This window comes from Uranotaenia lowii, chromosome 2 (genome assembly GCF_029784155.1).
Source record: "Uranotaenia lowii strain MFRU-FL chromosome 2, ASM2978415v1, whole genome shotgun sequence".
Classification (NCBI taxonomy): domain Eukaryota; kingdom Metazoa; phylum Arthropoda; class Insecta; order Diptera; family Culicidae; genus Uranotaenia; species Uranotaenia lowii.
Window position 1 is genome coordinate 193085462 of NC_073692.1, and position 26830 is coordinate 193112291.

Consider the following 26830-nt stretch of genomic DNA (forward strand, 5'->3'; position numbering starts at 1 on the left):
GCAAATTTTTCTTCATGACTATTTTTATTTTCAAAATGCACGTATTTTTCCATAAAAATATTTTTTTTTTAAGTTTGTAGGTTTCGAAATACGTATGTGGTATACCTATATATACCGCCGGGGGTCAAATGACCCCTAACACTTTTTCCGCTAAAACTCTCTTGTTTCTTAACCGATTTTTACAAAATTTATATTTTTGGAAAGCTTGTAACGTGACTCAAAAAAAATTCTCAGACAATGTTGAGCTACAACCATCGATTTTAAAGTTATCCGAAGTCTAAAAAAAAGGTCAAAAAAAACATGCTTCGGGGAAAAGACTGTAAGTCTGTTAATAAGTGCTCGAAGAAAAATTCACTTAGTGCTTGAAAAAGCTGAAGTTAAAATCTATATGTTGCATATGTAGGAAAAAAAATTCAAAATTTTTTAAGATAATGGCCACAAAAAATGTAAAAATTGGTGTAAAAAATGTACTTTTTAATAAATCAACTGCCAAAGCCGTTCCAGTAACAGTAAATTTTTTTTAAAAGAGAATTGGAAAGTTGACGTAATTAGTGACATTTTGGCATCTTTAGATTAAAAAAAAAAAATGAAACACAGAATATTTGACGGCTATTCAAATGTTGCCGTTTTTTGGGCATTTTTATCAATTTTGATTTTCTGAGATTATTCCTCCACTTACGTTCCGTTTGTATTGGATTTTTAGTATGTTAACGCAAGATTTGGGTAATAAAACTATATACACAAGAAACGCTATTTTATACCGGTTCTAGTGATGTAATAACATTGTCAATACGGTGATTAACAAAAATGGATATGATAGGCAAGTAGCTTCAGAATTGTTAAAAGTCAGCACAAGTTCTTGCTTGGCAGACGGGCGCAGTGAGTGGCAATTTCTCAAAGCCTATTCGCACACGAAGACGGGTGAAAAGAAACGAAAAAAACAAACAAGCATTAGCGCAAATATTCTGGTTTTACTTTGAGAAAAATATTTATCATAATTTTCTAAAGCATTGCACCGCCAATATAATTACATCACTAGAACCGGTATGAAATGGCCTTTCTTGTGCATATAGTTTTATTGCCCAAATCTTGCGTCAATATACTCAAAATCCAGTGCAAAGCAAAATTTAGGTGAAAGAATAGTCTTAAAAAAATGCAGATTGATAAAACTTTCTAAAAATAGCTTCCTTTAAATAATTGTCAAGAATTCTGTATTTCGTGTTTTATAAATCTAAAGATGCCAAAATGTCACAAATTACGTCAACTTTCCAATTCACTTTACAAAAAATTTCTACTGTGACTAGGACAGTTTTGGCGGTTGATTCTTTAAAAAGTACGTTTTTACACCACTTTTCTACACTTTTGGTGGCCATAATCATAAAAAAAAATTAAAAAAATATTTCCATATGCGCAACATAAAGCTTTTAACTTCAGCTTTTTCAGGCACTAAGTGCATTTTTATTCGAGCACTTATTAACAGACTTACAGTCTTTTCCCCGAAGCATGTTTTTTCGGACTTTTTTCCTTAGACTTCGAATAACTTTAAAATCAATGTTTGTAGCTCAATTTTGTTTAAGAACTTTATTTGAGTCACGTTACAAGCTTTCCAAAAATATAAATTTTGTAAAAATCGGTTAAGAAACAAGGGAGTTTTAGCGGAAAAGGTGTTAGGGGTCATTTGACCCCCGGCGGTATAAATACACTCCCGGCCAAAAGTTTGGGGTCACCCCTGAAAAAACATACAAATTTGGTTCGTCCATAACTTTGTCATTTTTTAACGGATTTAGGATTTTTTTAGCTTATTCGAAAGGTAATGAGTTATACTTACTTCGTAGGTATTTTGTTGATAATTTGTATGAATTTTTTCTTACCTAAAAATCATCTAAAGTTGCTACATTTTTCAAAATTTACACCTAATTTTTATACCCAATTTTCTCATAGCTGAGTGGACCAAATTTTTAAACTAAAGTAGCATAAGAACCCTAATTCAATACCCTTTGAAACACATTTGTCAATTTTTTTCCTAAAATTTAAAGTAAATTAATAATTGATTAAATAGTTACTTAAGTCATCGGCCAAAAGTTTGGGGTCACCTTACAGTATGGTGTATCGGCCAAAAGTTTGGGGTCAGCAGATTATTTTATGTCTTCATTCAAATCACTGCAATATGAAGGAAAGGGACTGTTTGGCCGAGTTGCAGTAAAAAAGCCTCTTCTTTCAACAAAAAATCGGTTGAAACGGTTGGCTTGGGCTCGCAAGTATCGACATTTCGCCCCGAAACAGTGGGCCAAAGTTCTATGGAGTGACGAATCAAAGTTCCAAGTAATATGGTTCGTCAAAAAGAGTCTACGTTCGGCGCAAGAAGAATGAGAAAATGCTTCCGGAATGTTTGGTTCCCACTGTAAAGCATGGTGGTGGATCCGTTATGGTTTGGGGCTCTTTTTCTGCAGCTGGAGTTGGTGATTTGGTGAAAATTGACGGGATTATGAGGAAGGAAGAATACTTAACCATATTGAAAGAAAATGCGGTACCCTCTGGATCGCGACTGATCGGAAAGAACTTCACATTTCAGCAGGATAATGACCCCAAACATACATCTAAACTTTGCAAGGGATTCGTTCAAGAGAAGGCGAAGGAGCGTGTGCTGAAGAACATGGAATGGCCGCCGCAATCGCCGGACCTTAACCCGATAGAGCTACTATGGGAAGAATTGGACCGCATGGTTCGCGAGCAGTGTCCGACATCACAGCGCAACTTGTGGGAGATATTGCAGACATCCTGGAATTCGATAAGCCAAGAAACTCTCGGCAAGCTAATTGTCAGAATGCCTCGCATATGCAAGGCTGTCATCAAAGCTAAGAGAGGATTTTTTGATGAAAAACTGCCCTAAACACAAGTTTTTAACATATCCCCAATAATGGAAAGCGTTTTATTACTTAAATGACATTGAAATGAATTCTTTTTTTTTTTTTTGTTAACATTACTTTATGAAATAAATTCAAGAAGAGTAATGAATTATGCTACTTTTAATTGTTCATGGTCTCAGAATAACATAATAACAGAATAACATAACATATTCGATATTGATGAAAACTCCGCATATCATCTCTCCAATTACATTCTTCTTATTCTACTTCCCACGCCCTACTTGCCTGAGACTGAGCTGAGTGAACATTGGATAGTCATACAGTTGTTATTTACCTTCCTTTATTTTCCATACCATTCAATCGTATATTTCGTGACAAACATAAAGATACGCTTATGCTCCAATCGAAAGACAATCCAAACCGAAAAAAAAAACCATTAGATTGCGAAACCTTAACCTTTAGCTTGGATCGAAACCTTAATCTTTAGCTTGGAATACCGTGCTTGTACCAACTGACTCTCCCCCCTGTCGCATTTTTTGAATGGACTTCCAAAATTTTTGTATGGCTGGGGGGCAACCCCCCTCCCCCCTCCCCCTTCCCCCTTAACACGGGACATAATTAATGGATAACCCCTAACAAAAAAAATTAAAATTGTGGGAAGTATTGCAGTGATTTGAATGAAAATATAGGAAAAATCCACTGACCCCAAACTTTTGGCCGATACACCATACTGTAAGGTGACCCCAAACTTTTGGCCGATGACTAAAGTAACTATTTAATTAATTATAAATTTGCTTTAAATTTTATGCAAAATCTGACAAATATGTTTCAAATGGTATAGAATAGGTGTTCTAATGCTACTTCAGTTTAAAAATTTGACCCACTCAGCTATGAGAAAATTGGGTATAAAGATTAGGTGGAAATTTCGAAAAATTTTGCAACTTTAGATGATTTTTAGGTAGGAAAAAAATCATACAAATTTTTAACAAAATACCTACGATGTAAGTATAACTCATTGCCTTTCGAATAAGCTAAAAATATCCAAAATCCGTTAAAAAATGACAAAGTTATGGACGAACCAAATTTACATGTTTTTTCAGGGGTGACCCCAAACTTTTGGCCGGGAGTGTAGGTATATACAGAGTGCCGGTATGTTTAGTGTTAAAAGTACATTTTATCTTAAAAACTTTCATTTGAAAATTCGAAAAGTTTAAACGGTGAATTGATCGCTGATAGAAATGAGTAAATAAACAATTTCATTAAAATTCTATAACTTAAAAGTCTAGCTAAAACAAAGTCCCGCAATGCCCAAAGTTTGTTCATTTTTTTTTTTTTTTGGGTCCTATAAAACAATAGAAGAGTTTCCAGGCACCTTATAGCACCGTTTTCATAGTTACAGTAAAAGAAAGTTAAAAAACTGTCCGGACGGGCCAGAGTATATATTAGACCGCTGTAAAAAATGACTTTTTGCTCCCATATGTATTTTCGATGCCTTTTGGGTTACCAAGCATCAGTGAAAAATTTTAGATGATTTGGTTGATTCCTGAGTTGGCGCAACGCGTTTTAATTTTGTATGGAAATTTGTATGGAAGAAGAAATTTTTGCACATTAAATCATCCAGAAAATTCAAATGAGCTTCAAATTAAGTCGGTCTTTGAATGTTGGTTTTGACTATTCTTAAGCTTCATTTTTTGCTTACATGACAAGCAGCTAAGCATTTCATGGAAAAAGTTATAACTTATTTGCTTGTTATAACAGACTTTGCTTGCTAGAGCTGTTAATAATTGCATGAAATGTTTTTGCAAAGGCTATTTTAAACAATAAATTCTCTGGCAATGTAAAGCAGTTTTTTGAGATTTTTCATTTCTATCCTACTGCTACACTGCTTTCAAATAAGCAGTCAAAAACGATAAAATTTTGAAAACAAAAATTTTACTAAGCATTGAATATCTTTTCTAGGGTACAATTTAGGTTTATGCTTCAATCACATGAAATGTACTGCAAGAATCAAGGAACATTTTTCATCCAAAGATATATTATTTGGAACTTTCAGAACATCTCTGGCGATTTTTGAATAAAAGATATTCTTTTCCCATACAAATTTCCATACAAAATTAAAACTCGTTGCGCTAATTCAGGACTGGATGGATCGCTTCCAAAATTTTTATTGCTATTTCACATGTAAGTTTCGGATCAACTATATTTCATTGTATAAGTTAAGGCAGGGTTGACATTCGTCCCGCTTTTTGTTGAATGTCCCGTTGTCCCACTTTTTTCTCAAAATGTCCCACTGTTTTTTTTTTGGAAAATTTTTACAAAAATCACCAACTTACACTGGAAAAATCAAACTTTAGTCTCAATTCCAATTAATTGCTTCAAAAGAGAAATTCTTTCTAATACTTTTTTTTTCTCAAACTGAGTAGCATTTTTCATAGTTTATATAAGACTGTATTGAAAATCTTCAAAGTTACAGTAAGATTCTGATTCAGTTAAATGTTCCTAGGGCACGTTCAACCAATACACAATAGTCCACAAATAAATTTAGCGGGAAACAATTACACTAGTTTACAGCATTTTTGAACTCAGTAAACTGAAGGTCATTTCCAATGTGAAATCGGGCGCTGAATCCGAAAATGAAATGCAAAAAAATCTCAGTAGAACCGTTTTTGAGTTATGCTCCAAATATGAAATTTCGAAAACATTAAAAAAGTTCTTGTACTTAGATTAAAATATCTCGGACGGCATAACAGTAATTTGAAATCCCTTTTTTGCATATTGAAGGTGAATAAATTTTCTATCGATCATCTGTACACTGTTTTTGCGTTTGACCAACAGTATTGTTGATATTAGTGACTTTATGAGAAAAAAAATTATAAAAAACGCATTTTTTTAGTGAAAATTTTGTTTCAACGAAAGTTTTAGACTCGATGGTAGCATTTAAAAAATCTGATTTTCTTTTGTGCTTGAATGTCAATTTAAAACAAAGATTTCAAGTGGTTGTTTATCAAAATCGGTTGAAAATTGAAGAAGTTATGGCTACTTTACCATAACTGAAATTTTTGGAGTTTTTAATAATTTAACGAACCGCAGTACACTTATCATAGTATAGGAAGAATGAAACATGATAAATCTCACTCGGCCCAAGTCAAAATTATTTATTAGCTTACCAGAAGGTCACATGCCAAGTTTCAGGAAGATCTGACCATAGGGAGGGGTTGCTTGAGTCTCAAACGTGAATAAATCTTTGATTTATTTTGCCCGGAAGGAACGAAAAATACTGGTTTTTCATCAATAACTTTTTTCATCACTAGCTGATTGTCTTTTATGGTTAATTTTCTTAAAGCCTAAGTTGAGACAAATATTTCACCTGAAGACTGTAACTCGATTGGATTTGAAACAGAAAAGTTATTGCGGTTCAAAGATTATATTTTGGTCGAAAATTGTCGTATAAAACGCAATGCGTAAAAAGTACTCATTGCGTGTTGGACAAAATTTGAGCCTTTGAACCGCAATAACTTTTCTGTTTCAAATCCAATCGAGTTACAGTCTTCAGGTGAAATATTTTTCTCAACTTAGGCTTTAAGAAAATCAACCATAAAAAACAATCAGCTAGTGATGAAAAAAAGTTATTGATGAAAAACCAGTATTTTTCGTTCCTTCCGGGCAAAATACCTCAAAATTTTATTCACGTTTGAGACTTAAGCAACCCCTCTCTATGGTCAGATCTTCCAGAAACTTGGCATGTGACCTTCTGGTAAGCTAATTAATAATTTTGACTTGGAGCGAGTGAGATTTATCATGTTTCATTCTTCCTATACTATGATAAGTGTACTGCGGTTCGTTAAATTATTAAAAACTCCAAAAATTTCAGTTATGGTAGAGTAGCCATTACTTCTTCAATTTTCAACCGATTTTGATAAACAACGCCTTGAAATCTTTGTTTTAAATTGACATTCAAGCGCAAAAGAAAATCAGATTTTTTAAATGCTACCATCGAGTCTAAAACTTTCGTTGAAACAAAATTTTCTCTAAAAATTGCGTTTTTTATCATTTTTTTTCTCATAAAGTCACTAATATCAGCAATACTGTTGGTCAAACGCAAAAACAGTGTACAGATGATCGATAGAAAATTTATTCACCTTCAATATGCAAAAAAGGGATTTCAAATTACTGTTATGCCGTCCGAGATATTTTAATCTAAGTACAAGAACTTTTTTAATGTTTTCGAAATTTCATATTTGGAGCATAACTCAAAAACGGTTCTACTGAGATTTTTTTGAATTTCATTTTCGGATTCAGCGCCCGATTTTACATTAAAAATGTTGGTCAGTTAATCAAGTTCACGATTTTTTTAAAATTTTGTAAACTAGTGTTATTAGCGTCTTCCCCTTAAGTTTGGTGCATTTGATGTCTTTGACAAATTTCATATCAATCGGTCCAGTACTTTCTGAGTTCTTGAGGAACAAATTTACAAATCCTCTTTTTTATAGAGATTTTTGACGATTTTTAGTAAATTTCATACAACGATAAAACGCATTAATCAAAAACCATATATCCAGTTTTTTGAGGTATTGTAAAGATTTAACGTGAACTTTCAAATGCATTCAACGATAAAATTTTCGACTTGCTCCACTTGGAGTAATTGAAGCTCTAAAGGAGTCATTTATCAATACATATTGCCTCATAACTTCAAAACATAAACGAATTTTGATAATGCGTTCTCAACAAATGATGCGCATTATAATTGTCCAAAATGTTGATGAATAAATAATTTTGATAAAATATCACCTTGGAAAGATATCAAGCAAAAATGATATTTATAGGACCACCCTAACTTCATGAAAACAAGTTGTCATAAAACTTTCAGTTCAAAAGATAGATGTTTGGTGTCTTCGACGAAGTTTAATGAATTATGTTCTACAATATTGTAGAATAATGAAGGCCTCTATCTCATCACAGCTAGGAAATAATTTTTGATCACAGAAATCTTATAAACCACCCTAAAAAAATCTAGTCAAAATGACCGCCATTATTTGTTGAAAGAAGTTTGCCTAAGACATCAAATGCATCAAACGTAAGGGGAAGACGACTATAATTGTTTCCAGCTAATGTTCATTTTTAGACCATTGTGCAATTCAATGTAAATAACCTTGTTTTTAAGAAAAATATTGTTTAAATTGCTTCCAAATGATTATAAATTTTAATTAAAGCAAAAGTTAAAGAGCATTTTATCATACCCCACCTTTTTCGATTCAATTGTCCAAAATATACAATGCACATTGGTCCAGAACGGAACTTTATTGTGTAAAAAATTAATTAGCTTAGCTTAGCTTAATTGACTACTCACATCCACCTTTAAACATTGAACCCGAAATGCTTTATTTAAATTTCTTAGTAATAAATTAATAATGAACAATTCCGTTCAATTTTTTTAATAGGCTTTTGAACTCTTTAGTGATTTAATGCATTTCGAATCCCATGATCGCAGGCGTGGCTCAGTAGAACGAATTCCACATCGCCAATGGTTGCTACTCCGTGATTGACCGAGGCCACCGATTTTGTTCAAAGGTCAAATGAAAGGTGTCTGGGACTGACAGCATATTCACAATGCCCAAAACTGATGCTCTCTCTTTAATCATCAATAACGGCGCCGGCCACGTCCTAGTAGTCAATAGATAGATTGGAAAAGAGAGAAAGGGATGAAAGAACAATGTCACGCTTTAGGACCGAGGTTACCTCTGCATCCTAGCAAAAAAAACTTGGGCTGGAGCGTTGGGTGAAAGGATATGATAAGGAGACACTTTTGACTAATGTACCGATTTAGGTTTTCTACAATAAATTTTCTATGTTTCCTGGTGAAATTTCAAAATTTACTGTAAAATGATTATAGAGATCTTGACTCCAATATAAAATCCTTATAAATTTCTCAAACAAAACTATCGATGCTTGTCTGATCAATAAAGGAAATTACTTGTTTGTATTTATAAAAAGTTCTCAGTTGAACTAGGAATATTTTTTTAAATAACAAAATCAATGAATTAACATTTACTTTCTTTTTATAAAAATGTTTTTAATTCAATTGAGTATTCGACATTTAGTTTATTTGTAGGATTGTTTAGTTTTGAAAAAAAAAACATCATTAAAAGAAATATCAAGCTAACATTCATTGGAGCCTTTTTTTTATCAAGTATAAGGAACTTCTTATAAACCATTCCATGTAAACTGTAACATGAAAAGAACAATGCTTTTAATTACTACAAGCCTTTTTGTAGGACAATACAAATTTTCTATCTGGGAAAGTAATTGCTTTTCTTGAAGGTTTTGTTTCACAATTTTTAAACATTGATTTACTGATTGACTACAATTTACATTAATTTATTGAATCGAACTAAGAAATGATTTATCATTTTCTATTCTATCCTCTTTCCTTTCTTAAAATAGAAAAATTGAGTTATGTTTGCTATCTTATCACTTCGTTATTAAAAAAAACATTGATCTAGAATTTGTTGATAAGCTTTTTCAAGAATTAATAAAATTTAAAATTCTTTCGTTCCACATTTGTTGACCAGTGAATTGTGTGGATGTTCCACGTTTGAAAATTATAGGATTAAAATCACATTTTACGAAATTTCACATCATATGCTAATGCTGCTAAAGCTTCATCTTAGTCTAATAATCTCTTTTTCACAGATGAACGAAATTTTCTATCTAGATTCAGAAACCGCGTACTATTTCCTGAAAAATCTTACGTTAGCTCTTCGAATTTTTCAATACTCTATTTGAGATATTTTCTACAGCAACTTTATTTTCATATTTACATATATGCAACATAATATTTTCGTAACACAATTCACCGTTTTTAAACAAGAGTGGAATTTCCTTGGATTGTTGAACTGTTTTCGAAAATTTTGTTTTTGGCAAATGCCTAAGATAAATTCCAATCATGGTTGATCAAAACGCGAGTATTTGCTTTTTAATCTTTAAATGATAATTTTATCGAAAATAAAATACGGATCAATCATCCTTTTAAAGGGCCCCTCGTTTGCTATGGGCGGTTGAATTTACGTAAATATGCAGGAATTTCTTCGTACCTAAACTACCTTTACCTTAAACACGAACTGAGTTTTTATCGTTATTTAGCTTTCAAAAGTTCGAATTAAGTGCTACATACCCGGATAAACAATTCACATTAATACGCAATCTTCAAATCTTATTTGAGTAAGCAATGCTTTAGTTGCTAAATTATGATCAGAAAGACCTTAAAGGTCTTATAATTTGCTCAGATGGATTTGCTTAAAATACCACTGTTCTAAAGAACGCAGAAAAAAAACATACTTTATGAATGAATATCTGGGTGCGAAAAAGATCAAGAACCGAATTTTAATTAACTACATATTCCCATGTTGGGAATAGGAAATTATGAGAACACTAATCAAAAGATACTTAGCTTCGGTAAGTTGTAGAATGGATCGGATTTTTAAGACGTCCGGTATCAACCCTGCTTGCAATCCATTGTCGCTTGAACTCCGTCCGTACGTCGAACAAAGTAGTGCTAATGACCGGCTGTGATTGTTTCTTGATGTAAAACATGAAGACTGGGCTCAACTTACGTAATCTGAGATAAAGACGCTTGAAATTCAATGGTAAAATCAAAACTGGAGCCATTTTCGATAAAAATCCACATTTTCACAAATCCACATTTCCACAAATCCAAATTTTGAGAAAAACTTTAAGAGTCCTTTATTGTGTAAAAAATTAATTGAGGATATACTATCAGAGATACACAAACACAAAAATGCTCATCAAACCATGAGCTTTAAAAATCTCTTATAATCAAATATTAGGCGTGTCATTTCTGCATTATTTACACAAAAAAACTTTTTCCAGTGAACAGATAGAGCCAAACTGTCTTCTATAAAGTTGCAGCAAACGGTTTTTGAGGCAACTTCATCGAAGACACCACATACATATGCCGTTTCCTAAGCGCGTAATAATTTTTAGAATATTAAAATATTAGGGTGTGTCGAAAAATCAGTATTCTGGCTTTAACTTTTGTGAATGAATTCATACTATAAAAATGTGTAAGCTTTTGTATGAAATAAAATTCGTAGGTACATTTTTCTCTCAAAGCGCAAATTTGTATCTTGAGGCGTTCGTTAGTTATATGGGATTTTTTTTTATCAAAAACTTGCACTTTTTATACTGGTGCAAACCACCAATTAATTTTTTTCTGGCGACATTATTTATTTCATGAATCAAATATTTGATTATGAAATAATGGAAAATAGGTTATTCTTTAAACTCGAGGGAAAAAATTCCAAAGTTTGTTAATTTTCAATAGAAATTCACACATTTAAAGACCCTGTGAAAGAGAACATCCCTATTTCTCATTCAAAAGTCTAATTGTTCATCGTTTTGCTATTGTCTGAACCGATTGCGATGCTTTAATAACCGATTTAGCACATTTTGCAAAAAAATAAAAAAAATAAAAAATGATAAAAAAAATCTGTAATTTTAAATATTTTTAAATTTGAGTAAACGTGCTAAATCGCTTATTCAAACAACGCAATGGACTCAGACAATAGCAAAACAATGAAAATTCGACTGTTTAGCGAGAAATAGGGATGTTCTCTTTTACAGGGTCTTTAAATGTGTGAATTTGAAATGAAAATTAACAAAATTTGTTTTTTTTTCTCGAGTTTTCAAAATAACCTATCTTCCATAATTTCACAATCAAATATTTGATACATGAACTAAATAATGCCGTCAGAAAATAATTTTTGTTTTGCACCAATCCGAGATATGACAGTTTAAAAAGTACAAGTTTTTGATAAAAAAAACCATATAACTAACGAAAGCCTGCAGATACAAGTTACGCTCTGAGAGAATTTTAATTTCATTCAAATACTTAGGAGAAATTTTTATAGTACATATGAATTCATCCACAAAAGTTAAAGCCAGAATACTGATTTTTCGACACACTCTAACATTTTAATATTCAAAAAATCATAACTCGCTTACGAAACGTCATATGTATGTGGTGTCTTCGATAAAGTTGCCTCAAAAACCTTTTGCTACTACTTTGTAGAAGACAGTTTGTTCTATATGTTCAATGGAAAAAGTTTTTTTTGTGTAAATCATGCAAAAAAGCCATAATATTTGATTTAAGATTATTAAAGCGCGTGGTTTGATGAGCGTTTTTGCTGAAGACACTATTTGTCTATCTATAGTATCTTCGTAATTAATTTTGTCACGATAAAGTTCCTTCTCTTGGAGCACTATGCAATAATGGAAGTTTTCTTAAGTTTTTAAATTTGCAAAACAAATTTGAAATAGATTTGTTATTACTCAAAGGTTTTTTTTTCACACGGTGTCAAATCCACCGTTCACACGCAGGACTTGGAATATTGTCTCTCAAATATCGTGTTGATTTTCATTCTTCTGCAAAAAAAGTATATAAATAGAAATAATGTAAGAAAAACCGAGAAAAATCAATGCGAGTAAAAAAAACATTTGTGCGCTTTCTGTTTGGCTATACAATCAAGTTTTTTTTAAGAGTTTCCTCAATGTCCCGCTTTTTTCTGAAAGTATTTGGCAAGCATCATTTTCCTCGCAAATGTGCTTTTTCGCTTTTATCAATATCTGTAACTTTTCTCTTAACTTTTCTATCCATCTTTATCAATTTTAAATTCTGATATTCTTTCTTCAAGAATATCTCCGATATGCCGAAAATAAAATTACAAAGATATTCTTTAATGTTAATTTCATAGGATCCATTTTTAAGTCTACAGCTTATCTAGAGTCTAAAAGTTTTTTTTAAATAAATTTATGAAACGTACAGTACCGTTCATAATTGTATAGAAACTGGAAGCACGCAAACTGTCACTTCGACTTTGAACCTCCATAACTTTTTACTCTGATGTTATTTTTTGATCAAATTTTTTGCGTTAGATAGATCAACTATCACACTGTTAACTTGAGCATTCTGAAGTATGTGCGGCCTGAGAAACAGTAATTCTACGAAAATCGGACTTTTTGGACTTTTCTCATTCAAACTGCAATATCTCTGAAACTACGCTAATTTTTTTTTGGAATTTTGCACAGTGATTGTTGAAATATAAAGCTAGCATGTCTGAAGTTTTTGAAAAGTTCTATCGATGAGATCAAAAGTTACGTGAGGTGCAATATTTCAGTCATGAATCTAGAAATGCGATTCCTATAGAATTTTGGACGAATGTTTCCATAGGAAAATCATATTCTCTGTTTAACAACCAGTAAATCTATTTCAATCAAAAAATCAAAACAATATCGCGTGATTCTGATTTCAAAACACAAATGGATCATTTATTCCATTTTTTCTTTTCTTCATTGCTTGTGCCAGACATTTTTTGTCTGATTGGTGGAGGAAACGATATTGTTCTCATGAATCGTCTGAAATTCTATAGAAATCGCATTTCTAGGTTCATGCCTGAAATATTGCACCTCACGTAACTTTTGATCTCATCGATAGAACTTTTCAAAAACTTCAGACATGCTAGCTTTATATTTCAACAATCACTGTGCAAAATTTCAATAAAAAATGTAGCGTAGTTTCTGAGATATTGCAGATTGAATGAAAAAAGTCCAAAAAGTCCGATTTTCGTAGAATTACTGTTTCTCAGGCCGCACATTTTTCAGAAAGCTTAAACTTTGTGATATAACAGTGTGATAGTTGATCTATCTAACGCAAAAAATTTGATCAAAAAATAACATCAGAGTAAAAAGTTATGGAAGTTCAAAGTCGAAGTGAGAGTGCGCGTGCTTCCAATTTCTATACAATTATGAACGGTACTGTAGGTCACTCATTGCGATTCCTTATTTCATAACGCATTTCCAATCATTTATTTTCAATTTTTTCGATTGAGTCCAAAAAAGCTGGGTTTTGAATTGAAATCTTGTTTGAGTTTGAGATAAAAAATTTAAACTTTCAATAATTTGTCATACAATGTCTTTGATGCAGTTCCGTACCATCCATTTTCCATCATATTCAGAAAAATATGGGAAAATCAGGTTTTTTTTCCAAAAATCGGGGAAAAACAAAGGTTTTTCAGGTTATCAGGCTGGGCCTCCAAAAATCAGACAAATCCTTAAACATCAGGCACATTGGCAACCTTGCTCACAAAAATGGATGGCATAACTCCTCAGATCGGCGTGTCCAGTGAAAGAGAGTGCAATTTTTTTTCGTTTGCTTAATCCAAGCTGTGCGGGGAAAGATAAATCGCTCTGCAAACAAGAATGAGATTGTCAACACATAAGAGTGAGCGAGAGCATTAATATCCGCTGACGAAGAGAATTTCCTTCTCCGGAATAATCTATTGTGCATTGTGTTGAGGTGAAATATGATAGCAAACACAGTTGTTTTTGGTACGTTTACGAAAATGATTTTGATAAGAAAAAAAATCAAAACAGCAGTGGGCATGGTTGCCACAACTTCAGACTTATTTTAAGAAAGCTGCAGACTCTGTCCACACAGAAGACAGATTTTTGCGATTTGGTTCAGATTCAGAACGTTTTGAAATAGGAAATAGAAACCAAATCGATTAAACATTATATTAAGAAAAGGCCAGAATTTTGGTTTATGTGAAGTTCGTAAATTATGAGCAAGAATATCATAGTTTTAAGTAGTTTCCGGATTTTAAAACACCTTTTAGGTTATTAATAAATTAATTTTGATAAGAAACATGACATTCGAAATATTGAGAGCACAAAAATAGTATCAGCAGTCAAACTCATTTTATTAAAATACAGAAATTTCTTATATTTTCACTGATGATCTTTTTTGGTGTTGGTGCACATTCCGGAGCAGATTTTTGACTAAATTTTTCTTATAAAATGAGAGTAAAGATTAGAATGTGGCAACCATCACTGCAAGAATGAAATTATTGTTATTTTTGCACGTTGTGGGGTGGAAATTCAAATTAATTTTCTCCATTTACACTTAGGTGTATGTGCATGACTAATAAAACACTAGGGCTCTCTGGGCTAGAATTCTCTTTCTCTCACTCAGATGCGAGAGCTCTCACACTTGCTCTCCAAGTCGTTTACGGCCAAGGTTGTCGAAATCACAGAAAAATCGGTTATTTCACAGAATTTTGAGCAGATTTTGAAATATTCACAGATTTCACATAAATCTGAATAGGTTAACAAAATTATAATTTTCTGACCAATACAAAATTTAGATTTCTTACTTTGAATCAGAAAAGTATAGGATTGGTAATGTTGATTAATTTTTCCCAACTAAAATACAAAAAAAGAATTATTTTATCATGAATTTCCAATTAAATTCAAAGGCAGTTGCATCATAAAAAACTATCACAGAGTTTTTGGGTAAAATCACAGAAAGTCAGAATTTTATATCTCAAAAACACAGAATTTTTTGGGCAACCTCGTGTAAACTCGGATAAAGAGTGGAATATGATCAGCGAAAAAAGATTGCACTCGGAAGCCGAATTGAAAACAGTGCTATTTTCTCCTGGCTCCTTGATGCTTTGGAGTAACCGACCAACCATGCTCATAAATATACTGAATCTAAAGATCTTAAGATTTGTTGAATATACTACATCGATTCCAAAAATTATGCAAAGTAAATCAGTACACCGAAATTTAAAGTTTCTTAATATTCTCAGTTTTTCTCAAATAACTGCTAAACTTTCTGGAATTGTTACTCAAACAGCACCGAAAATTGTTGCCAAATTTGAGTTGGTTTGAACAATTTTCTTAGAAACTATTTTAAGTTTATGTGATGTGATTGACTGACTTTATGTTGTCCCTCAACTAATATCGATACCGAAATCCCTTTGATTGATTTTCTTACCTATAATCACAGAACAAAGCTTTTATTTTCTTTTTGGAGTTTAATCGAAACTCCTAAACTTGACTTAATAAGTCAAGCCACTAAATCTGGTCAAAAATCAAAAAACCCCAGAGACTTCAATCAAACAACCTCAACGCTTGTCAAGCGACGAACCTCAAAATCCGAAAGTCCAATACATACAACAATTTATAAGTTGGCGTCTGGTCTTTCTTGTGCTACAATTTTAAGTAAAACAGTTAAACTAATCGTCGTTAAACGATTCCTCGTAGTCAAGTTCGTTATCAGAATTTCAAATTCGCCGTCATCGTCGAGTGAAACGAGAATAAGAAATGAAAAGCGAGCGGGGAGTGGGGGGATTAATTTTATAGTCACGAGATGGTGTTAAGAAGACAGGGAAATAAAATGTGTGAGCGCAGTTGAGATAAATAATAAATTACACGGTTGACGGGGGTTGTTTGTTGGTAAACTAGTTTATATGAAGCTTCAGACGTTAATGTGCGGTTGTTTTTCTTGCGTTGCTGATAAAGGAGGAAAATTGCTTCTTTTTTTTCTAGCTTTCTGAAGTACGATAGACATGTGTTAATGTTATCGATATAGGGGGGCCAGTAGTTAGTGTTCTGCGGGTCCTGCGTATTCGATCGTTGGACCTTGTGATGATACGCGATCATCTTGGCGAAAAGGGGGCGTGGTAATGGTTATTGAGTTCAACAATGCCAATTTGCATTCGTTTTGCATACATTTACAAGAAGTTAATTAGTTCCTCGAGGCTGCAGGCTTCAACTGACTAATCAGATAATCAACGCGTCATTAATATAAGGAGTTCTGAAGAACAGATAGATTTTTTTTCTCTCGAGGTTTATTGCCTGTGAAGAATATAATTTTTACAACAGTAGTTTTGAAATTATAATTATTAATTTTAAAACCCCCCTCAGGGGGACAAAATATGCACGTTCTGTTGGCAAAAATAATGTGTGGTTAGGTAGAGGAGAAACATTGTGTGTGTGTCTCCTTTTTGGTTGTTAAAGCATAGGGTAAATGATCTTGAGCGGAACTAATTGGCTCAATTCGACGCAACTCGGAACATTTGATCAAGCGGTATGGGTTTGGGTTATACCCGAACACAATTTTTTTCAGTTCAGCGGATAGATCTTGGTTTCTACTTTCTAATGATGATTTTTAGAATATTTTAGAGTAAATCCTAATAACTCTAGAGCTGATTTACTGAAGTAAGAATTCTGATCTTGAGCGGAACCACGCTGATCTTGAGCGGAACCATTTTCTTCTATCAACATCTTTAATAGCTCTTATCCCTAATACATGTGTAACTGTGAAAACTTCAATGAAATTTCATCTTTGAAGATTTTAAAGTTCAAAAATTTATGTTTTTACGTAAAAAAAAGAAACTTAGCGTTTCCAAAGTTGTTCTCAAAATATCTGTTCATATTTATTTCTTGCTTTAAAAAAGTCAAATTTTCACTTTGATTCACTGTATCATATTTTTAAAGAATCGATTCTCTAAATTAAAATTTTAGTTTTTTTATCTCACAAACCAAATTCGTTAGTATATTTGATTGATTTTTGGAATGTGCGTGTTTAGGGTCATATTGCCCCGAAAATTTTTTGAAGGTAACGACAAAGTGAGTAATACAAAAGAAGATGCCTTTAATTACAGATTTTGCAAAACAAAATGTACATTGCTCTAAATCAATGTTTTTTAGAATAAAATCTGATTTTTATTATTTCTTCCTTTAATTTTATTGGAAACTCATGATAAATTGGGTCAATTTTATATTTTAGTTGGGAAAAATCAGTTTACGTTGAAAATCTTTTCATAATTTTTCTTTTATATTTTAGTTGGGAAAAATCAGTTAACATTGAAAATCTTTAAATACTTTTCTAATTCAAAGTAAGAAACTTAAATTTTATATTTTCCAAAAAAAATATGGAAATCCATTCGGAACTCTAAAATTCTGTGAACTCTGTAAATATTTCAAAATCTCGTGTTCTGTGACACAGATGCTGTGATAAAAGTTTCCTAATTTTCGAAGGTGATGGAAAGTATTAGGAAACATGAGGTATCAAAGAATGAAAGAACACAAGCCGTAAATATCATAAAATTTTCGAAAAAGATACAAAGGCTCACCGGCAGGACTTAAACCCGCAATCTCCGGTACAAAGATGTACCATCACAAATCATAAGAGTGGTGTTGAAAAGTTTCCTCAAAATTCTGTGAAATAACAGACTTTTCTGTGATTTCGGCAACTTTGCTCTAAGCAACTCATTCATAGAAGTTTATAATAAATTTCAGTTTCTTATGAATCACGTTCACATTTATTAATATTAAAAATTTATGGAAACATTAATTATTTAGCTCAACTGATAAAACAAGTATTTCTCAAACCGATTTCTAGTTCAAGCTCAAGTGTAAAGTCAAACACAAGGGAATCGGATAGGTTTTCAATACCATGCCACCAATTGAATCGTGGAGTATTATAAAGTAGCTAACCCGGTGTGCTTTGTTACACTTTGTAAAACTGAAGGAATGTGTGTAAAACAATTTGAATGTTTGTTTATAAGATAGTATATCGTTTTCAATTGGAATGTGAACATCTAAAACAACCTCTTTAAAAGAAAGCTATTTCTTAAAGTACAAATAGTAATGGCAATGGAGATTGATTCTTATTCTGAAATAATGACTCAACTTTATTGGCTTCATTAGTTCTCGAATTATGCCAAAAAATATGTATGAAAGCTTTCCTCCTTCTTCCCGTCGTCACTCAGAAAGAAAGACATTTCTTGTACCTCAAGAAATTAAACTTTTTGTGTGCCTATTTTGGTACGCTGTTATACCAATTAATTAGTTTTTGTTCTATTCGAGCTTAATTTTACATCTTTTCTGCCCCTAAAGCTGATGTTATAAGAACAATACAAAGGTGCTGCATACATTCAGGGGTAAAAAACCGCGTGTGAGACATAAGGCATAAGGCAGCGCACCTAGCGGTATATTTCGGAAGCTAGTAGTTCCGCTCAAGATCAAAGATGGTTCCACTCAAGATCATATTTTACTTTTAAAAACTACGCCTTTATTTGATATTTTGATGGAAAACTTGTAACAAAAACCCGAATAATGCTTTTTTATGAGTTTTTCTACCATTTTATTCATTGAGAATCAGTTTTCAACGGTCAAGGATGACATAAATTGACGTTCAAAGTCAGCGTAGATTGATGGAAATTGCAGCAGAAATGGGTATGTTTTTAAATCTTCTAATATCATTATTTCAGTTAATAAATTTAAGAAAAAATGTCAATGCTTGTATGAAAAGATCTTGAAAAAGTGTTTTTTCAACAATTGGATAAGATTCATAAACAATCATTGCCTAGATCTTAGGAAAAGTAAATGGTTCCGCTCAAGATCATTTACCCTAATAGAATTAATCGTTAATTGTTGTTTGTTCATGTGATTCATTTAAGTGTCAACTCCAATCCAATCTGTTTTGGTGTGTAAAATTAATCAGCGGTCATCAATCCAGTTTGCTACTTTTTCTACTTCACATGTTAGCCGCATTAAAGGGTTTAATTATGTTGTTTGATTTTATTATAGCTGTTGTTAGGATATTCGCTTATAATTTGAAAGTTGATCAATAATGACAGGACTTACAACTTGAAGATTTCTTAGATTCGTCAAGTATCCTCTCAATTTGTGATCAATCTATCTCGCTCTTTAAAAGTTAATCTCTGGTTAGCTTCAACATTCCGATGCAACGAATTGCAGTGTTTTGTTAGTGAGTTTTAATATATAATATTTACAGTTCTATTTGATATTTATTTTGAGACACATCCTCTACGTATAAGTTAACCTTCCCCTTAGTTAATCTTTACATTATGTTTCTCAATTGTTTAGTTCTAACTCCATTATCACTGTGTTAAAAAAGATAATTTCGATGCTTGGATTTCTTATAAATCGTTGATGTATGCCTGAAGCCCTGAAGGCAAAAACTCAAGAACTGTTTCATTCAAAACTAATTGATTTATTCTTAAATTTTTGTTGAAAACGAAATTCATTCGTACTGCCAAAAACGGATAATCGAGTTCGACTTGTATAGTATGTAGAGGAGATGAGGAAATCATGAGCACCCGAAGCGAACTGATAACCCTTTTTTTCTAAGGAAATACGTATTTTCTTGAAAAAAATTTTAACGAGGAAAAGTTTTATAGCTGCTAAAGTATTAATTTTTCATCATAAAAAGAAATTTCCTTATCATTTTTAGAGAAATATTGAAAAAAAAACAACTAGGTTTTCAAGTGACGAACATATTATAGTTTTTGCACTTATGATCATTAAATTATCTTGATCTATAATGTACGCACTGCAACATGATGAACACTCGAGTTCAATTCCAATTGATTGATGCGTTATACTGATAGTCGCATCATACGACGAACAAAGCACCACAAACATAATGTATGAGTGTGTTAATTGTTTGTATTTTACAAACAGACATAGATTATTGCTTTGTTTGATGGATCTACGACTCGCCGTTTAGCGTGAAATGCATCGATCATGAATGGTAAACGAAAAAAAAAATCGCAACGACCAGGAATCGAGCTCGAGTCGTCTAATTATCTCGCAGACATCTTACCAATAGGCCAAATCGTCAGTTAAAATTAGTTAATCTGTAGCTATGTAATTCAATTGACTTCATCGAGTTGAATTTGCTGCTAGATTCTACGGCAGAAAACGCTCATCGTGCCCGATTAATGGTACTTATTCTACCCCAGGGGGGGTTCTCATTATGCTCCCACAGTGACTGATTTTCACCTTTCGGCAAAAATTTTTTTTAAATGCATTTGTTATCATTTTTGTCTACTTATTCAAGGTTAGGAAATAGACTTTTTTAGTGTCTGAACACGAAACAATTATATTACTCACATATTATAGCTGTTTTCTATGGTTAAATAAGCGTCCTTATTGAAGTGCCATTTTGCCCTTATCTTCCCTTCGTTAAAAAAAAGTTTCTAACTAAACTTTCCGGTGAACTTCTATGAAATGTCTAAGAACTGGCATGTTAAAATAAATCACAACTAGCTCCGAACCTCATCATGTAGTAATCCATTTTCATTTTAATCCTAGACTGTATTTTTCACTACGAGGCTACATCCGTTATCCACTAAGGTGGTCCTAAAATACTTTAAAAAATGCGTAAAAAATCAAAATACATAATTTTATTCAAATGTTAAATAACCCACATATTTAAAAAAACGACGCTAGTGATAAAAAAGACAAAATTTACCAAAGCTTGTCATTTAAATCATTCTCATTTTTACTAAAATTCAAATTGGTCATTTTCTTTCTATTTTATTTTCATTTTTATATCTTTTGTGTTTTTTCTTTTGTAATCTTTTCGCAATTTTCTCCTTTTTGTTTTTAAATTGTTAACTTAAAGGAAAATAAATGGACCACACGTGTGAAAAATAAATGGATTACAAGAGGTTCTGGAGCTAGTTGTCATTGATTTTACAAACGAATTCTGGGACAGTTCATAAAAGTTCAACGTTTTGATTCTAAATCTGATAAGTCCCAAAATGCTGATTCATCTAAGCTCAAAAATATTTTTCTACAAGATCTCGACGTTATATATACATATGTTCAGGGATGCTTTTCTCCGTGGGGATTTTACGGAGCCGGAGAATTTCAACACCACACTATTATTGCCACGAACTTTCCGGACAGATTGTTAGTTTTTCACCACTCTCTATCTGCTTTCGTAGTACTCGGGTGTCATAACACTAACTCAATATCGCACCGCCACCAGATCCTCACATAAGAGCATAAATGTTTGCACCGTAGAGCACCGTAGAGTGGCACATTTTCTCACCGACGAGAATCACCTGCGTTTTTCGGTGGCTTGGCTTTGCCGAACGTAAGGCAAGCTGGAACTTGAAAGTGGTATGCCATAAGACGGTAACCATTCCTTAGTCATTCTTACAGGTGTTTGTCAAATGATCGTTTTTAGTGATGCATCAGTTGATCGATTTATTTTGGTTGATGTTAAAAACCTTCCAAAACATTTGTTTTTATTTCAAAAAATCACTTCGCTAAAAACATATTATTTCCAGGATTTTTACCACTCAATGCCATTTTTCCCTTAAAAACCAATTTATGAACGCTCTGTGCAGGGCTAGAAGTTGGTCACTTTTTAGTAACTTTGTCACTTTTTTCAGGCTGGTCACTCAAAAGTTACTTTTTTTGAAATTTGGTCCCTAAAGTCACTATTTTGTATATAATTTCCTTACAACTGAGCTTATTTTTTTAAACTTTTTCTACTCACTATTAAAAACATTATATTGTTTCACGTCCAGTGGTATGTATCTATTCATTAGTTCATTATTAGGTTATTCGTTTATTATTTGTCTGACGGGTTCCTTTTTTTCCTTTCGAGTCCTGTGGGAATTCACACGACCTAAATTGAGAGAATGGCTCAGATTCAGTAAGGAAGAATATTGTTTTGTTTTCCTTTGATATATCGCTTACACTTAAACATTAACATTATATGGATCACAATTGGAATTTAAACAAAAATAGTTTTTCGCCTAAAAATATTTAGTTTTTTGTTAATTTGTGACACTTTACCAAAGATTTGGCATTCGTGTCAGGAAAAAATATTTCCTAAAGTGACACTATTACAACATGTTTAACCAAGATTTGAAGTGTTATGACTTTTAAAGCTTGAATTAGTTAAAAAATAATTCTCAACTTAATTTAAAAAAAAAAATCAATCAAAATCTGTACAGTGAACTAAATCACATGGCAGGAAACATTCCATGCTCTTGGTTGTATTAAATGGAATGTAAACTTGTGTAAAGTGACTCAATTGAATCGAAAATATCAGATATTTCATTTCTAAGTTCCCTTATTTCTGGACATTTTCGAATCATTTGGAAGATTGGTAGATAAGTAATTTTTGTACCTTTTTAGAGGTTTTCTGATATATTTTCTACAACATTGCAATAAGTGTTTCTTGGATGGATACAATATTTCTGAGGTGTTTCTTGGATCTGTTAATTTTTTAAAGAAATTGTCGTGATAAATCATTTATGAATATTTTTTTGAACATCAATTTTTTTCTTCCTTTTTGAACATCAATTTTTTTTTTTCTAGTAAATCTTTCTAATGATTGATATATGAATCATGCAATAAAGTCTGCAGTGAATCTCTTAGGAAATGTTCCATTTTTGTAAGTAAATTCTCTTTGAGTTAGTTTTAAATTTGAAAAATTATATTCTACCTTGAAGATAAGTCTCGTCAAATTATTAAGCCTTTTTGTGTTATTATCATCTTAATTTTAATTTTTTCGCTAAGCTTCTTTAAGTCATTGTCAATCTTCTGTCAACATTTTTGTTCTTTATCTGTTTTCAAACCTCTATCATTATTTTGTCACTTTTTCATGAGGACCTCGAAATTTTTAATTTCATGACTCTTTAATGAAATGAAATTTCTGTGAATCTTAACTCAATTTCAAGTTAATTCTTTAAACTTTTCGTTAAACATGTGCTGGTTTTTTATTTGCATTTGTAGATCTCTCACATATAACAATTTTGTTGAAAATGTTGGTTTCTGTAAATTTTTTTCGAACTGTTAACTTTTTTCAATATAATTTTAGACTTTTTCAACTGTTTTAGTGTCATTGAAAAAATTCTATAATGTATACACTATAGAATGAATTTTCAAAATTTGAGGGTTTTTTCCAAAAAAAAAAATGTTGAAGTTCTTGTCGGGCTTAGTTGTCCTAGTCTTTACAGTACGATCTTTTGGTTCCCTCCCATCGTTTCTTTAGAACTTTACGATTCTGCGGTCGCTATTCTTAAATTATCTAAACTCATTTAAAATGTTCCTCTTTTGTCCAACATATTGCTTTTGTACAAGTGAAGCCAAGAACCTTCCAAAAAACGTTTTTCAATTATCAAAATTGTCTTTGAAGCGTTTTGTTTTAGTTTTTAATGTCATTTTTTAGTTAGTTTTCGTCTTGATCTGGTCACTAATTTTACCCTAATTTCACTTCAAAGTAACTATTTTGCCCTACTTTTTTACCGCATGGGCGCTTCTAGCCCTGTCTGTGTAATAAGGTTTAAAAATGTTGTAATCTGATAAATACGAAATCTTTAAATACTCGGCCCAAACTTTCAAAAAAGTTGCAATGATTTAAAAAAATAGGTTTTCGCAAAAACAATATTTTTCATTTATATAAATCTTTTATACATGACAGCTACGGATATGTAAACATTTCTTTTTCAGATAAACAAACTTTTTCATTGTTGCCGGTCCAATTGGAATTGCCCCTTCAAGTATACTATCACACGAAATACACCTTAATGTATACAATCACCTGCAATGTTTTCGTGTTCAATAATTGGATCGATCGATTTTCTCGGTGGTGAATGTCGGGAACATAAGAGCTCTGATTCTCACGCTCGTTGGTGTTGAATTTAAAATTTCTCTCCAGTGGTGTTAGTTAAACATCTCCGTGGTGAAATGCAAAGAAACTCCGCGGGGGTTAAGAAAACTCGCACCGTGGAGATTCTCCATAGAGAAAATGCATCCCTGCATATGTTCTTCTTGAAATCACTAGATTTTAATTATTTTCGGGATAACATAGAGCAAAAAATATGTCCTTTTTAAATATGAGTTAACTTCAAAGGAAAGCCAATGATACTCCATTTTTTTTAATACACACAACAATCTTTTGAAGACCCTCCGCAGTGAGGATTTTTTACAAGTTCGGGCAATTGATAAATGCTTTTGAAAATTCTTCAGAACGGAGCTTTGCCAGCTGAATTTTTGTTCCAATTGTAACATATTATATCTAAACGTTTGTCATGAAATCGCAAGCTGCGTTGATTTAATTACCTACTTTATAGTTTTAAATAAAATGTTAAAAAATCGTTGAATGTTATTTTTTCAAATAATGAAAAAAAATCGAAACAGTTACACATGAAAATAGTTTATCGATATTTTTTTTAAATTTTACTACCTTTAATTGAAGTTCAGACATCTTTTGGAAATGTTATTTTTTATCCTACTTCTTTATAGAGAAATATGTGTAGACAACTTTTCAGACTATCCATCGTTTCACATCTTAGCAGCAAATATGCATCAAGCAATATATGAAAAAAAGAATTTTTCTTTGATTTTTTAATTTATCTACGAATATTGTTAATAAAGATTCTAAACAAAAATATCCAATTTAATACATTTGACAGTGAATTGTAGCTCTTCTTACAGAAAGAATAATGGCACGAAATAATAAACAAATGATGAATTTCTAAATTTTGAATCATTAAATTATGATAAAAGTATTTCGAACGCAAAAAATTCTGCATTTATTTATAAAATCGAAATTCTAAATTATTTAAAAGATAAAAGTATTTTAAAATAGTTATTATTTCAGACAAGGCCGAAACAAATATCAACTTCTTCTTTTGTCACCCTCCCTCCTTTGAAATTTCCAAAAAACACGAAAGGAGGAATAGATGAAGTTTGAAGTATTTTATGGAAAATTTTTATCACCTTATGTATTTTTGATTTCATTGAATTTTCAGATAAAAAATTACTTGACTTACAGATTTTGTGCAATGCATACACATATTCGTGCAATTCATTCTAATTGAATAGTTTTTTTTGCATTATTTTTCATTATCCACACACCATCCTCCCCTCCCTCACGATGTTACAACTCCGAGTGACAAAAGAAGGATTCTTATTTTCTTCCGGTCTAATTTGCACCCAATTGATGAAATTTTTGCCAGTTTTGTAAATTTGGTCAATTTTGTCTTTTATACCAATTTAGTATGTTTTGGTATTTTTGTTTTTTTTTTGTATTTATGTAATTTTAGTAATTCTTATCATATTTGTAAATCTTAAAAATTGTATGTATTCCAGCATTTAAATGAATTTTATCGTACTTATCTAAGTTGCCATTACAATGCAATACAATGCAATGACAAAATTGGCAAAATTTACACAACAAAATTTACAAAATTGAATAAAATGACAAGATTTCAAAAACCGACAAAATTGGAAAAATATAACAAAAATCACAAGAATGACCCCAATGATCGAAATGATGAAAGTGACAAAAAGGACGACACAAAAATTGGAAAAACGACAAAGATGTCAAAAATGAAATTTAAATATGACAAATTTGACAAAAATGGAACAAGGACAAAATTTACAAAATAATCATGAATGGCAAAACTGACTAAATTTACAAAATTAAAAAATATTGCAAAATTGTTAAAAATTTGAAAAGTTGACAAAATTTAAAAAATTTAGAAAATTTACAAAATGTCATTTATTAATTTTTTGTTGTCATTTTTTTTTATTTAGTCAATTTAGATAGTTTTGTCAATATTCTTGATTTTGTCATTTTTTTTTTTTCAAATATGTAAATTTGGTCATGAATGTAGATATTGTTAATATTGTCCTTTTTGTCAATTTCGTTAATTTTGTAATTTTCTTAACTTTGTCCAATTTGTCATTTTTATTCAAACTGGTCAGTTTTTTAATTTTGTTGTTTTTGACATTTTTTTTTTATTTTTTGCCTTTTTTTATTTTTGGCAACTTTTTGTCAACTCATTTTTTCATCTTTATCCGTTTTGTCGTTTCTGTCATTTATAGTAAATTTAGCCTATTTTATGGCAATTTTTTAAGTTTTGTCACTTTTTTTCAAATATGTTAATTTGTTCGTGTTTATCGATTTTGTCAATTTTGACCTTTTTGTCAATTTCGTGAATTTTGTAAATTTATCAATTTTGTCCAATGTGTCATTTTCTTTCAAATTGGTCTATTTTTTTTTCTTTTTGTTATTTTTGACAATTTTGTAGTTGCCTTTTTGATCATGTTTGTCAATTTTGTAATTTTTATTCTTTTTTGTCAGTTTTGTCGTTCCTGTTATTCATTTTAAATTTCGTTTTTTATGGCAATTTTGTAAATTTTGTTAGTTTTGTCAACTTTGGCAACTTTCTCAATTTTGTCAATCTGGCCCACTTGGTCAATTTGGTCAATTTTGTCCATTTTGTCCTAGTAATCTATTTTGCAAATTATGTCAATTA

At 31.6% G+C, this 26830-nt stretch overlaps 1 protein-coding gene across 11 annotated transcripts in view; it reads right to left on the minus strand.

Moving 5' to 3' along the window:
* Positions 1–26830, minus strand: part of LOC129742680 (mucin-19) — a 652529-nt gene that overhangs the window by 38750 nt on the left and 586949 nt on the right. The gene's annotated exons all lie outside the window — the stretch shown is intronic.